The 15714-nt window shown below is 39.7% G+C and overlaps 1 long non-coding RNA gene across 1 annotated transcript; it reads left to right on the top strand.

The window, feature by feature from the left end:
• The first annotated feature begins 10099 nt into the window (after positions 1-10099).
• Positions 10100-15373, top strand: LOC120310437. The gene is made up of 2 exons (XR_005557357.1): positions 10100-10445; positions 12110-15373. It is a non-coding gene; the product is annotated as an uncharacterized LOC120310437 (long non-coding RNA).
• The last annotated feature ends 341 nt before the right edge of the window (positions 15374-15714 follow it).

Here is a 15714-nt window from a genome sequence, read left to right as displayed (position 1 = left end):
CTCCCTCTTCCTGCTGCTGATTCTTTCTCATCCTCTTCTTCTTCTTCACTTTTCTCCTCTATCTGTCCCGGCACCCCAGCTGGGCTCGCGCTCTCTTCGTGCAACTCTCCAAGTTTGCAAGACAAACGTGCGCCAGCCCAGCTTGCAACCAGGGGCTCCCCCAAAGCCTCATTGGAGGGGGACCCTCCCCAAGGTATGTGTGTGTGATGGTGTCTTTCTCAGAGTGCAAATGGGGGCAAGGAGAAGGTACCTTTCACCTTAAGCACTGCATTTCTGAGGTATTCTCTCTCTTTACTGCACCTTTTCTAAGACCGTTGGGCTCTGTTGCACTTTTACTGGAGTTTTTTGCTTTTATTTTGATGCTCTAGGTGCCTCATATTTTAGTAACATACTGCCTGCTTTCTGAGGTTTAATTTGGTGTATTTTTGTTTGTGTGTGGTGTGTGTGTGTGTGTTCCTTCCTTCTTGTGCAACTCTCCAAGTTGCAAGCCAAGCATGCTCTTAACCGGCTTGTAATGGGGGAGGGTTTTGCTGTAAGGCTGAGTTTAGGATTGTCTCTTTTCCTTCCCACTGCCTTAGAAGCAGAAAATCACTGGTCTAATCTAGTACAATAATAGAAATAAAGTGCATTATTTATTTGTTTGTTTATTTAGAAAATTTACAATATATGTAATGCACTTGAATCATTCTGAAACCTCCCCCTTCCCCCATCATCCATGGAAAAATTGTCTTCCATGAAACCAGTCCCTGATGCCAAAAAGGTTGGGACCCCTAGCTTAAGGCCCATAAACAGAACAAGCAAGCTGTGGGAAGCTTGGTTCAAATCAGGATCAAGCACAAGCCTCAGTCTGTTCCAGATTTTAGCCCACATTAAACACTCCTATGTGGACATTCTTGCCTTATAACGACCTCTACTGTGCAATACTCCAGAACATATACATGGTATTATCCATTAATTAACTCAATGACTTCAAAATCTGCCAGTCTCCATAAAGCTAAAGCTAAAACTTTTATCTACAAGAATTTCTAATACATTGTTGAAGGAAAAATCTTCATCATGGTTCAGTCCAAGCTGGGGATAAACAACATGGCAACTGCTTTAGAAAGAAGATTGCAGTTTATTGAAGAGGAGAGCCAGACAGAAAAATGGCTCTGGAAGAAAAAAGAGCGAGCACATGTAGGGAGTGGGTTTTTATACCCTCTGGGGCCTTTTGTTTGGAGTTGTTTCCTGTTCCTGTTTGAGGCTTTGTATTTCCTGTGTCATGTATTCTGACCTGAGTCTGGGTGAGTCCTTTGGCATCTGTGAGTTAATCCTATTATGTCCTGTCTTAGACTTTGGGTGGGGTATGTAGATTTTAGGTGTCTTTGTCTTCTTAATCTTCTAGCTGGGGGCTTCCAACCTTCCTGGATTATTTACATCTGCATTTCTACAGAGCTGGTTTCTACTTGGGGCTATTAAGAAAACTAGGCATGCTTTTCTGCCTCTTTAAGATCCTTTGAGGAAATATATTTTTCTGCCATTTTAATATTTCCTTCTCTGGGGGGCTGACTTCCCACAATATGATCTAAGACATATCATGAGATAGTATAGATTCATATGGACACCTAAATATAAATGTACTCCATTGCTAATTTTCACACAATGTTCAGTATCTGCAACATGACAGTATTCTTTATTATTATTTAAATTATTTGTATGAGTGCCCAAATTGCAACATACAATGGAGAAAGCAGAAGTGATCCAACTCACAAACATGATGTGAGATAAAAAGGCAGGGCTACAAAGTACTTTATACCAAGATTGAAATCAGGTGTACATTTCATAAGAACAACATATTTGAACTAAGTAAAAATATATAGATTGTAAGGCAGCCTTAAGATGAATGTCAAAGATGGAACTTTTATATTTCATAATAAATATCATTGTTTACATGTCTTTATATATTCCAATGGAGTAAAATTATTTATGTACTAGAGTATAAGAAAAGTATTTGTTTATTTATTTATCAAACTTACATGGCCATTCATCTCACAAAAAGTTATATTGGGTGGCTTACAGGAATCAAACAAAAATAACACATTTATAAATAATCATAAAAATGTAAAACAGTCTTAAAGGTTAAATATTTATAAAAATAAAATATACAAACCCCAGACAGAGAGAATGAGCATGTCCACTCCATAGGGGAGCTACCTACACATACCTCCGGTTCCCTGGGATCGCCAATCCTGGTGATATAACCGGATCTTGAGGAACTTCCAAACTTGTCCCATCCAAAATAAGTTAGCCTTTATTAGATGTGATGCAAGGCTTTGTTGCATGGTTGTTGGCCGTTTCATGTCATTGTACAACTGGAGTTGCAGTATGGAGAGACACCAGTACAGAGCTGGAATAGGTAAGGCATCACCTATGGCAGTGGTGGCGAACCTATGGCACGGATGCCAGAGGTGGCACTCAGAGACCTCTCTGTGGGCACACGCGCCATCGCCCAGTCCTAGGCCTTCAGCTGGGTTTTATAAAACCTTTTTGCTTTAGGCCTCCACCGCCGTGTGCAAAAAAAAAAAGGTTCAATCAGTCAATTTCAACTTCTCGTGGGGGAAAAAAAGATCTCGCAACGTTGGAATTGATTGATTGAACTTTTTAGTCCTACCCAGTCTGCCGTTACCACCGCAATGGGCCACACCCACCCGGCACCCGATGATACATAAGTGGGTTTTGCGTTGCAGTTTGGGCACTCGGATTCTAAAAGGTTCGCCATCAGTGACCAATGGCATATCATCCTGAAATTCAAAACTTCGATGGTTCCATAAGAATCAATGCCATTTTCTTAAGCCTTATGAGTTTGCCAAGTTGTGAAGAGTAACTGCTAGATTTATTCATTTATAATTATTAAATTGCCTATCCAGTTTTTCTTATCTGCCTACCTCCTTCTCATGTTATTTAAATGCTTGGTCTTCTGACTGATTTTTTTGCTCTGAAGTCTCCATTAAAAAAAAGTGGTAAGGGGCATTGGTCTGCTTCCCTTTCTCAGAGTGCTGCCAGTTATCTCTAGGAGCATCAGGGGCATGAGTCATTGCCATAAAACAGAGTTAAGGGTCTGCAGCCTCTAGGAATTGCAACTCTGCGGCCAAGGGAAATTAATCATTCTGTCTGTTCTACAGACTCTAAGCCTGGGAAGGGCCTTCTGAGTTAAGAAGCTCCCTACTGAAGAAAGGAAGACTCCTTATCTGGAGACCTGTGGGAAGGAGCGGATACTTTAAAGTTTTGATCAGTCCAACACACAGAGGAAGCCTTTGGCCCCCAACACAATTAGGAATGATTATAAAACCATCAAGCATGCATTGGACATAGGAAATCTAATCCAAATGGATACTTTAGTTCCCTACCTGTGGTATGTACAATTTAGCACCCAGTCAGGGTGTGTATGTGCTGTATGCCAATATAGTTATTATGTCAGAAGAAAATGGCAGAAATGAGCCAGTTGTCTGTGACTTTTCCAGAAAGGGAAAAGTTTCTCCTTTTTTCCCTTTTTTTCTTCCTCTTTCAGTTGTTACTCAGAATTCGAAATTATCCAATTGTTTTAGATTTCCCCACAAGTACATCTATAACACTTGTGGTGATTCTGAACATGCCAATCTTGTTCTTTTATATAGTTGTGGTACTTTTAACTTCATATAGAAAATTTATGTAACTTCTTAAGAATTCACCAACTGGTATATTCAGAAATTTTGGAAACCCTTCTAATTGTATCCAATTGTGTGATCTTGATTATTGGAAATTGTACTACAACATATTACATTTTCTATCTTGTTAGAGGGAATGTCAAAATTAAGTCAATTATGTTGTTGTTGTTGTTAATTGCGAAGTCGTGTCCGACCCATCGCGACCCCATGGACAACGTTCCTCCAGGCCTTCCTGTCCTCTACCTTCTTCTGGAGTCCATTTAAGTTCACACCTACTGCTTCAGTGACTCCATCCAGCCATCTCATTCTCTGTTGTCCCCTGCTTCTATTGCCCTCAATCTTTCCCAGCATTAGGCCCTTCTCCAGGGAGTCCTTCCTTCTCATTAGGTGGCCAAAATATTTGAGTTTCAACTTCAGGATCTGGCCTTCTAAAGAGCAGTCGGGGTTGATCTCTTCTAGGACTGACCGGTTTGAACGCCTTGCAGTCCAAGGGACTCGCAGGATTCTTCTCCAGCACCATAGTTCAAAGGCCTCAATTCTTTGGCACTCATAAGTCAATTATACTTTATGTCTAATTAATCCAATTGTATGGCTGTGGCCCTTGCCTAAGCTCAGCTCACAAATTCTTTATGTGATATCACTAGTACATACATATTCATATAAGAACCAATTTCGTGTACAGGTAATCTTTGACTTATACCACAATTGAGCCCAAAATTTCTGTTGCTAAATGAGACAATTGTTAAGTGAGTTTTGCCCCATTTTAAACCTTTCTTGCCACAGTTGTTAAGTGAATTACTGCAGTTAATTTATCATGTTTTCCCCAAAATAAGCCTGGGTCTTATATTTATTTTGGTCCAAAGGACCCATTAGGGCTTATTTTCAGGGGTTATCTGATTTTTTTTTACCCTCCAAGCAGCAGGTGGAGGCAGAGGCATGAGTGGGGTGGTGGGCGGTAGGCTCGTCCTATGTGTGCAGCAGAGCTGGAGGACCAAGTTGGAAGGGGGGTGAGCACACAGAGGCTGTGGTGTGGCACCAATTCTGCCCTACCACCTGCCTTACCCATGGTGATGGCACTGGCAGCAGGCAGAGGCACGGGGGGAAGGCACAGGAACTATGGAGTTTTGCATGGTACAAATGAGGTAGAAGATACTGTTACCACACTTAAGCCATTTAGTCCGAGATGACCAGTGAATGTAGTTTCTGCTTTTACACTATCCCTTGACTAGAATATTAGGAGGCCTAATTCAGAGATCACTCCCCTGACTGTTTTCTTGTGGAGGGTCTACAAACATACTTTGAGGCAGCAGCTGGGTGTGCACTGGGGCCACGGCATGGCTCCCTCTAAAACCCTTCTAAACCTCACTTTGCTAAAACCCTAATTCAGCACCCAGCATACACCAGGATGAGGAGGAGCCCTCTTATAAGCTGATCACCAAACCAGGCAAAGCCCTCCAATAAGCCAAAAACCAATGGGCGGTTGCTCCCTTCTCCTTTCAGAATGGGGTGTGTTCTGCTGCTGAGAAAGTAAAGAGGCAAAACTTTTGCAGTGCAGTGAATCTGCAACATTGAGATACCACATCTGCTGCCTCAAAACCATGTTTGTAGCAATGAGAAAGAAAGCCTGCCCCTCTTGGGTGGAAATTCAGTAAATATGGAGGTGGTAGTTAAAGGAAGGTAGTGAGGTTAGGATTGCATGCTGGGAAGGCAGAAAAAGAACCGAATCACTGAAGCTTTGAGACAGAAGTGGAAAGAAGAACGGGGAGCTTGGGCCATGCTGGAAGAAAAGGGGAGCGATCCCTGAATTAGACCTGCTAATATTCTAGTCAAGGGATAGTGTAAAAGCTGAAACTATATTCACTGGTCACCTCAGACTAAATGGCTTTGGTGTGTAATAGTATCTTCTACCTTGTTTGTACCATGTAGAACTCTGTAATTTGTACCTTGCCCTCCCTCCCTGCCTCTGCCTGCTGCCAGTGGCACCTCCATGGGTGAGGCAGGTGGTGGGGCAGGATTGGTGCCATACCACTGCCCCTGTGCACTCAGCCCTCGCCGTCCCACCTCAGTCTCCAGCGAGCCTGTCACCCGCTGCCCCACCCACGAGGGCCCCATCGAATAGGAAGGGTGGGGAGCCCATATCCCCAAGAGGCAGCCAGGACTCTCTGCCCCACCCCACCTGAGCCCAGCCCTGGAGCTGCCCCACACAGCCCGAAAGGGTCGGCAAGCCTCCTCTAGAGGATCAGCCCCTGGCACCTGCCCTGATCCCACCCCCTCCACCAGAGACCCCTGGATCCTCCCAGCCCCATTCAGGCTCCCCTAGGCACCTCCCCAAAATGAACAATGTAGAGCTGGCCATGCCCCCACATTCCCCCCCCCCCAGGGCAACCAGAATGCTGGGGCTTATTTTGGCGCACACTTAAAAATCATGTTAGGGATTATTATCTGGTTGGGTCTTATTTTGGGGGGAAAAATGGTAGTAACACTGTTATAATGTGAATCTGGCTTCCCCATTGACTGCTTGTCGGAAGATCGCAAAAGGTGATGATGACCATGGAACACTGCAACTGTCATAAACAGGAGACAGTTGGCAAGTGCCTGAATTTCAGTCATGTGACCATGGAGATGCTGAAACAGTCTTAAGTGTGAAAAAAAGGTCATAAGTCACTTTTTTTAGTGCCGTTTTAACTTTGAATGGTAACCAAATAAACTATTGTAAATTGAGGACTACCTGTAATGGAAATTGCAGGGACTAATCCAAGCAGTTGTCTGGAATCAACACTGACTTTAAGCAACAAACGAGAGAGGGAGGGAGGGAGGGAGGGAGGGAGGGAGAGAGGGAGAGAATTCCTATTCCCAGAAGCTTAGTTTCATAGGCAGCCAAGAAAAGTCTTAATGTATACAATTTATATTATCCATACTCTGTGTATATTCTAAAAAGCATTTCTTACTTCTATCTTACAAGTGCTATTTGTATGTGAATTATAACTATGTTTGCCCAATTTGAATAACTGGAGAAAGGGGCTATATAGAATAAACGTGATGACTTGGTTATCCAGAATCCTGTGGACCAGTTGAATAATATACATGAGGTTTCTCTCTCTCTCTCTCTCTCTCTCTCTCTCTCTCTCTCTCTCTCTCTCTCTCTCTCTCTCTCTCTCTCCCTCTCTCTCTCCCTCCCTCCGTCTCCCACTCCCTCTCCCTCCCTCTTTGTCTCTCTGTCTCTGTCTCTCTCTGTATTATCTTGTAATTCAAATATGAGTCATACATTAACTTGGATAAATTATATCAAGATTATAATGGCCTTTTTTCTACCGTGCATCAGGACTTTTCTGGAAATAATGATTTATCATCTCTGGAAGCAGAATTATTATTCCCTTTATATTTCTAAACATTTCTCATATTCCGTCTCAATAAAGAGCATAATTTGATGAGAACTGAACATTTCTCATATTTTGTCTCAGTAAAGAACATAATTTTACAAGGACTGCTGCCTCTGAATAAACTCCCAAAACTGAGCACTTATATTAACAATTTTAAGTTACACTTATACAAAAGTATGCTATTAGCAAGAAAAAAATGATTCTGCATTACTTTTCCCACTCCAAATCTTCTTTCCTCTAGATAATAATGAATTTTAACTCTTGGGCAGTCTTACAGAAAGGCCTAATGCCATCAACCTATACTTAGATATACAATAGAGAAATTGCTAAACACAGTGATACTCACTGGATTAAAACCAGAAGGAAGGACAGCAGGTAGCTCCCTATGATAGGATTTAAAATCAACTTACCCTAAAAGACTCTATGTGTTCTTTAGAATAGCTGTGGGTTATGAAATTTATTCTCCAAACACAGCAGATGGGTAATATTGTTTTAAATTACTGCTGGCTAAAAGAAGTCTGTTTAGCAATATTTTTCAACAATCCACAATAAATATTTAAAGACAGTCTTTCTATATTGTTTGTCTCTAATATCTGGTGGGATATTTCTGTAATCTATCAGATTTACAGTGTTGAAACCAGTCGTCATGTCATTCAACTTGCGGTATAAAATTGGCAGTATGAAAATGTCACCTATCCTATGATATAATTTATCCTTTCTAGAATGACAGGCCCAAAACTGGCATGTTTCAATCTTTACTCTAAAACTGTTCCTTAATATTAATTAGCCTTCATGGATTTTAAATGCACTAATATTGACAAATGAGAGTGGATTCCTGAGGCACTGAGCAGAGATTGGATTAAATTATAGCTCAGATCTCATCCAACTTTTACAGTGTTATAAATGTAAGCCGGAAAGAAATCCTATATACTTTAATATCATATGTTACTTAAAAATAAAGGTTAGTATAGCATATATGTTCTGAACTAAAGCCCACTTCTTCACTTACAGGGAGCACAAAGTCTAGTCATACAAAGAGCTGAGACTGAAGACTAGGACTATGAAACACAGTGGATGCTAAACAGGCCAGTGCAAGGAAACAAAAATCCATTTATAGCGGAAGCTATTATCTCAGATAGTATGCAATAATGACAATAAACCTATTTTCTGAAAAAACTAAATTTGCCCAGTTACCAGGCCCAATATTCAGAATTAGATTGATTAGTGACTTTCACAGAAGGAAAAAGGATTGCTGAAACAGACCAAAGCAGAACCCTCTTAAATTCCTCAGATGGATATCTAGGCAAATAGTGCTTCTTTTTGTCTTTAGCTATTTATGGCCACCATTTCAAAATCTCTGTTTTTTCTAGCAAGCTTGACCACTTAGAGTAGTCACAACTGTTAGATCTTTGCCTGACCCATCCTAGTTATTTGAAGCAGATTGTGGTCTCACACAATCACCTCCAGTTCCACACAATAGCAAAGATCTTACAGTGCCCAATAGCTTCTTGGTAAGCAGGATCTGGGTATGGTTACTCTTCATTTCTCTTGTTGGAAAAGAGGAAAAAGATTAAAAAACAGAGCTCTAGTCTTTTAAAACTTACGTCAAGTCTACATAGTTCAGTATCTGAATCTGGTGAGTCTTGAAATAATATTTTTTTTTTGTCTATTTAAACAGGAGCACATTCAGCTCTTTATAGCTCCCCCTCAATAAACTGAGCTGTTGTTCTAATTTTAAAAACAAATTTCCTGAAGACTCAATGTAGTCTCTCCAATAGGAGTTCAAGATTTTTGGATGCTTTAAAAAGCCCAAAGGAATTTTTAAGAGGGTGAGTAATCAACATTTGAAATGATCAAATATTCAAAAATCAAGGTGGCAGACTAATCCTAGGGTACAATATCAATTATTATTTTAATTCTCCCCACATATTTTGCAGTGGATTTCAATAATATTTCAATAAAAAAGACAACAGAGTAAAATGAATCAAAATTATTTGACTTAAAATGTGGCTCTAAAAAATAAAATAGGACAGGTGACAGTATTAAAATAAGCCTTTATGCTTCTGGGCCTTTCAACATTTTAAAATAAACTTAGTTTGACTTGTATCCAATAAAACAGATAATGTGATTAATTTCCAGCTCAAGAAGAGCCTGAGGGGGGGGGGGGGCGGTGTGTGTGTGTGTGTGTGTGTGGTAGTGACGGTGAATGGCAAGTTTTATTAGCAATTTATTTCTAATTCAATCAGCAAATGTTGGTTTTTACCCAGGATATAGAATCTCGATCCTCAGTTTGAACACAGGTTTGCCTGGCATAAGACTCGTGGGATTTCTTTCGACCAAACAGACCCTTCGCTGTTTCGCTTAAAAGTCTTTCGTACCAGCCTCAGGCCCACTGAGTTCAGGGGGTGGAAAAGAACCCAGACGATAACCCCCCCCCCAACTGAAGCAGCGTCGCCCGGGATGTCGCCAGATCGCCCAAACTGTAGAAATGGGTCTCGCGGCTTACTCGGAGGTTGTCCCTTTTTGCTTAAAGGGACTTCCTCCGCTTCTGCGCTCAGAAGTGGCTCGGCTGCTATTTAGGATAGGGATGTAAATATACAGACTAGGCAGGTTGAAGGGAATGAATTTAAATAGCTGGAAGCAAAGAGCGACAGGCAGGCTTCTCAGCTGAATTTTAAAAAAAAAAAAAAAAGCGACGGAGCGGGAACAGGCAGGCGAAGGAACAGTCGAGACCCCTTTTTACATCCTAACTAATCTGCTGCTTCGTTCTTGTGAAAACGGCGAAACAAACAAATCACACATAAACAGCATCCTTGGCCCTGGGAGATCCCGATTCTTCCCCTTTTGACATCCGGGTTGTATTAGGAGAGATCAAGAGCCTGGAGAAGAAGGCTTTGCCTGAAAAGAGTCCGGTCAGATTACAGTACTCTGGGCAGCATTCGCGTCTGGACAGGATTGACAGCCGATGTGTGCGCGTCTGCGTGGGTGTTCACCGGGGGGGGGGGGGAAGAGCTTCAACACACATTTTGAAGGCATCCTTCGTGTTTTTAATATACCGCGCCGCGGCCAGAAGGGAATCTGTGAAATCAAACTCATTCTCTCGGGCTCGCTTTCTTAATTAAACTCCCGGAGCTGAGAGGGAGGACAGCTTTAATTTGAAACGAGCCAGCCCACCTCTGCCAGATTAAAAACTTGCCATGACTGGCACCAGTCTTCAATATTCACTGGAGGAAAACAGAATCTCCGGAAGTCAGTCAATTTGACTGAAAGACTCAGTTCCATCTCCAAGACGTGTTACAGTTTGCAGGCGCAAGCGACAAGGCAACAGCAGCAGAGAGAATGTCTAACTTTACTTGCTGGACGAAACTCGGGTTGGAGCAAGGTCCTGAGCGCCTTTGAGTTGGGGGAAGGAGTGCGCAGGGTGGGGAGGGAAGCGATTTCTTTCAGTGTTTTGAGTTCTTGAAAGTTCCTTCCGAATAAAACACGGCTGAATATTCCTGCTGAATGTAGGGATTATAGCAAAGTATTTGTGCTCCTGGATTTCATGATCTTTGACGGAAGGGAGAGCTTGTTATTTGTTATGGCCGGATGTGTTATTTGTGGATAAATGTCACTTGAGTATAAAGAAAAGAAGTACCGTAGGTAGTGTCACTTTTAATGGCTCCTGGCATGCATGCTAGCTCAGGTGTTCATGATGAGTCAGAGTATCTTATCCAGCTATTTCTAAGTACATTTTTTGCAGCAAGATTGATTTCAGTGACTCCAGATCAGCTCTGTTTTCAGAATTTAAACCTGTCTCCACTTGTACTTATTCATGGCACATTTATGCCCTGATAATGATTATCTTTCCCTTTGATTCAATGGTTTTGCATTTATGTAGTCTCTAAAATGGGTTTACAATATTATTGTATCAGTAAAAGCCTTCCCCCCCACTGTATCCCGATCCCATCCAATAAGAGCCTCAATGTTATAAATATGGTAAACTATGCCATGCCATTCATGACTTTGACAGTAAGTTAGATGGCTCAGTAGAGACCAGGAAGAGAAATGATAGAGGTAGGAATCAATGAGGATAGCAAATATTATGTCAACTCTGTTGTGGGTGGGGTTATTGTTTTTTTTTACTAAATAAATATGGGTAGATATCACTTTAAATTTAAAGTGCTCTTGTGTGAAAATTTAATGGCAGCTATTTCTATGGAAATGAACATTCTTTGAGGACTTTATAATGGAATACTTTAACAAACTAACAATAGATTTATGAGACTATATAAATTAAATTAGCTATTAATTAATCTTTCATTTATTATTTATATTTTGTCTATTTTTTAAAATGGGGATATTTTTATTTCCTTCTCCCTTTGTTTTTATAGAAGCATCTCATAATAATTTTGTATATGTTTTTATCATGTTTAGCTACCCAGTAGCATGTATTTGAGGTGGGCTGCCTTATAAATCTATAAATAAATAAAATCTAAGATACAATACTCTGAGAGAAAGTAACCAACTCAAAATCATCCATTGCTGATGCTTAGTGGAGATATGAATGTTCAACTCTCTGAGAGATCAAGGCTAATATTATAAACTAACCACAGGGTTATTTGCCTCATTTGTATTTTGGAAGCCAATAAATTATTAGTTTGGATTTTGATTAAAAATGCTTATGATTAAACTATCAGAATAAGATGGGCAAGAACTGAATTTAGATTTCCCACTAAGTTTTGGACTTATGACATCTAAAACTCAGTTATTTTATCTCAGCTAGATCAACTGGGCTAGAGTTGTTATGGAAATAAAGGTGTAATAGAAACCTTTTTGCCATGTTTCAACTATGAGGAGGGCATAACTGTAATAAATAAATATCCTTGCTGTTGATTTGCAATACACTGCATTTGTCTGAAAGAAAGGCTAGTTTTTCATCAAATAAATTATTTTTTAAAATTATTTTTCAAATGGACCAGAAGCATTATCGATTGTCTGAAAATATTGAAAGCAGATAATTCTTTTCCTGATTAATCTTAGTTTTTTTTTTTTTTTTACATCCAGAGATATTTATTTTGCAAATATAACCTGCATTGGTGTGATCCTGGCGTGGTTCCAGAGCCATCCACCCAACCTTCGCAGAGGTGCCGTGGCTCTGAGGAATGATCCTGTACTAAGGCTACCCTCCTGCTCTCGATTTTAAATGTCAATGTACGTGATCTCATTTTCTTAAAATATACGAAGCCAGTTCTACTAAAATGGCGGAGATAGCCGTTTCCATGAAGTGGTATGATGAGCCTTAACGAGTCTAGGAGACGATTCAATCTTCTTCAGAGCGGGAAAAACAGCCGTCAGCCTACGCCGCGGAACCGCCTTCCCTCTTCGCCCTGTTGGCAAGAATTGCAGAGCAAGGGACGAAGGGATTTCTGCAAAAGACCCGCTTCTGCTTCTCCCTTCCGCCCCCGTTCCTTGTAGCAGGAAATCCATACTGGGATTTTTGACCCGTGGAAGGTCATTCCTCGATTTCCCCGACTGTATTTCTGCAGGAAACAGAATAGGTATGAATTACAGTAAGAGCATCGTGATCTGGGGACGGTGCATGTCTTTGCTTGAAAAATTAAACCATGATGCAGTACATTAGTGCCCCACAGGGCGAGATTTTGGATGGTCCTGGAAAAAAAAAAGGCTATTGTGTGTTTCCCACATGCTTTCCTTGCTACTCTCTGAAAGCCAGAGATCGATTCAAGGAACAGAACATGCCTCATCTGAAGAGGCGAAGCATATACTGCCGCTGTTAACTTGCAAACAATACAAAATTACTTCAAGACAGAACCCATCCGTTATACAATAAATTCCAGACATAAAGCTCGCTCCTTCCTTCCTTCCTTCCTTCCTTCCTTCCTTCCTTCCTTCCTTCCTTCCTTCCCTGTTTTGTTTTTTCAAATAACTCAAGGCAGCAAACATATCCAATGTACCTTTCTTCTTCTTTTTCCCCCAAAACAACAGGGCTAGGCTGAGAGAGAGTGACTGGCCAAAACCATCCAGTTGGCTTTTGGAAGATTACTCTTCTTCTCTCTATCCTTTATATAATACTACTACTATTGTTAAATCTGCACATCTAGCAAAATTTAAGGATACTATTTTAAAACATTTATTTCACTGCTCTCTGTTCTCTAGTTCTTGCAGATGACACATGCGTTATGATTTGGATCACTTTTGTGAATAGTGATTTCTGCAAAAGAGTCAGTAATGCAGAAAAGAGGGAGATTTATATTCTGGATTCTTTCATAGCATTTTTTTTATTTCCTTTCCTTCCTCTGCTACCTCTCTTGGTCATCCTCTTTATGAGGAAACCAGAATCAAGTTGTAATAAACAAAAGAGATACAAATCAAGAATCTATTACAATCCAGATGAAATAAATTGTGTCTAACAGACTAATGTAATGAACATGTAATCAAAACAAAATTGCATTGAGTTGACTCCCTGATGTAGAATGGTTATAGAATCATCACACTTCACTGAACTCAAGGGAGATAAAATAAATTTTCCTTCAAGTCAACCTTATTCACACATTGGTAAAGGCTTCTCAGCGAGGACTTGGAAATGGCTTGGCAATATCATTTCCCCCTCCAGCCTAGTCTACAATTCTGAGATTTCCTTGTAGTCTTCTATCCAAGTACTAATCACGCCTACTTATATTTTCAGTTAAGGCTGACTAGATGTTACCTACTTGGATTCAATATTATTCTGGATAAATATATTTGGGATTGGATTTGACAATAGGAAGTCTTTACAATATTAGACACACTCCTCTTTGGGCACAGATGACAGTCAGTCTTAGCAGAATAAACCAGTTTTAGCTTTCTATGCTAATGAAAGCAAGTAATAGCTCCCTCCCCCGTTTTTCCTTTCCCAGAAAGAGATATTCTATGCTTTCAGTGTCAGACTAAACAAATAATTAATAATCTGGAATAAGGTTAATTTTCATTTCTATACTAACAAGGTTTTCATTTGTTTTTTTAGAAGCATCATTCAGATGCTTTAGGAACTGAATGCTTTTTCAGGCTGAACATTTTGGTTGGTCATTAATTTAATCCCTTTTCCTCAGCCTGCAAATTTCATTTATGGTTTTAGTATAAACTTGAACAGTTGCAATCATGGACTATGAATCACCAAGTTTCAAATGCTATTTTGAAAGAAAAATGAAAAAGCAAGTCCATAATACCCCTGAGGATCATCTTAAGGTAAGCTTTTTATCATGCTGATATGCTGCTTCGATGATAATGATGTGAAATCAGCTTCTCCCAATGCATTTGTATCTATATTTTTTCAGAGTGTGTTTTGCCTTTTTATTTCTATACAATATTAGATTTATAGTATTTGCCCCATAATCACAACAAGGTTTATTTGGTTTTGGGTTTAAGACATTATTTGAACCCAAATACTGTGTTTACAAAACTTAGTTCACGGCTTTGAGTCAGGATACTATAATTTGTCTATAGAACCATATTTAGAAGTAGTGGCTTTGCATGTTAATTGAATTCTTCCCCTTTGATATTGGCAGTATCTTCAACACCAGTTGAGATAGAAAGCATGTATTCTTGGAGAGAAGTAACTTTATATTTTTATATGCACTTCTGTATTACTTATTTTGCAGAGCGAATATACAAAGAATTCATTCTATAGGTAGAATATTTGCTGACAAATTTATTTCTTGCATTCTTTCATATTTATTGTATGGACATTCTTTTATAAATAGAATATAATAGATACTATAACAATGTTCCTTTCTCACAATTATAATTCATATTCACCTTCCATCTTAAAAACTCAGCTCACTGGAGAAGGTTCATTTAATTATCCCTATGAAGGCGAGCTTCAATGGATCCAGAATGTGGCCACACTAGCAATGATGGGTTGCCTCAGTGTGCACACATGACACCTCATTTGTATATTTTAAATACAACATTAAATTTAGAGAATAGTAAATTATGACACAACATCAAATACCTGAAGGTACAATACAGCTGCTTCAATTTATGAACAAGTAGCCTCATATTTGTGCAGTGCTGCTAGAGAAAAGGCCTTCTCTCAGGTATCTTCTCTTGTGGAACAGAATTAAGGTGATAAATTACACTTGGTCTCTAATGAAAAAAGCTGACATTTCAGATAAACTAACCCAAACTTAAGGACCTTTTATTCTAAACTTCTATATTTAGTCTTTAAGTTGGTAGCAGATTGAAACTGATAATTGTACTCAAAGACTACCTGAGCAGCTGCAGCCTTTAAAAGATAATCATACAAATTAATAAAATGACTTAAAATAATTTGTAAATGCTCTTTGGTTATTCATGTGCACTGACAGCAGCAATACAATTATTATTCACAGTGGAGCTTTTCTGTGCAACTAGTGGTTATTTGGTGTGAAATGGAAGATGTCTATACTTCAACATTTAATCAAGCTCCATTTTGATGCTGTTACTCTAGATTACATACAAGTTCTGTATGTTATCCTCCATCCCGATGCTTAAAGCTTGCTCCATCAGAAATAAAAATAAATAACAAACATGACCGCAGACTGACATGAGCTTCAGCTTAAAATGCTATCCATGGATGATAGAACCACAAAAGTAAATAAATCTTCAGTACCTAATTGAAAGGAAGAAGA

This window comes from Crotalus tigris, unplaced genomic scaffold (assembly GCF_016545835.1).
Source record: "Crotalus tigris isolate CLP2741 ecotype Arizona unplaced genomic scaffold, ASM1654583v1 scf7180000018183.1131761, whole genome shotgun sequence".
Lineage (NCBI taxonomy): Eukaryota > Metazoa > Chordata > Lepidosauria > Squamata > Viperidae > Crotalus > Crotalus tigris.
The sequence above is the reverse complement of the archived record's forward strand: the minus strand, read 5'-3'. Positions and strand labels throughout refer to the sequence as shown.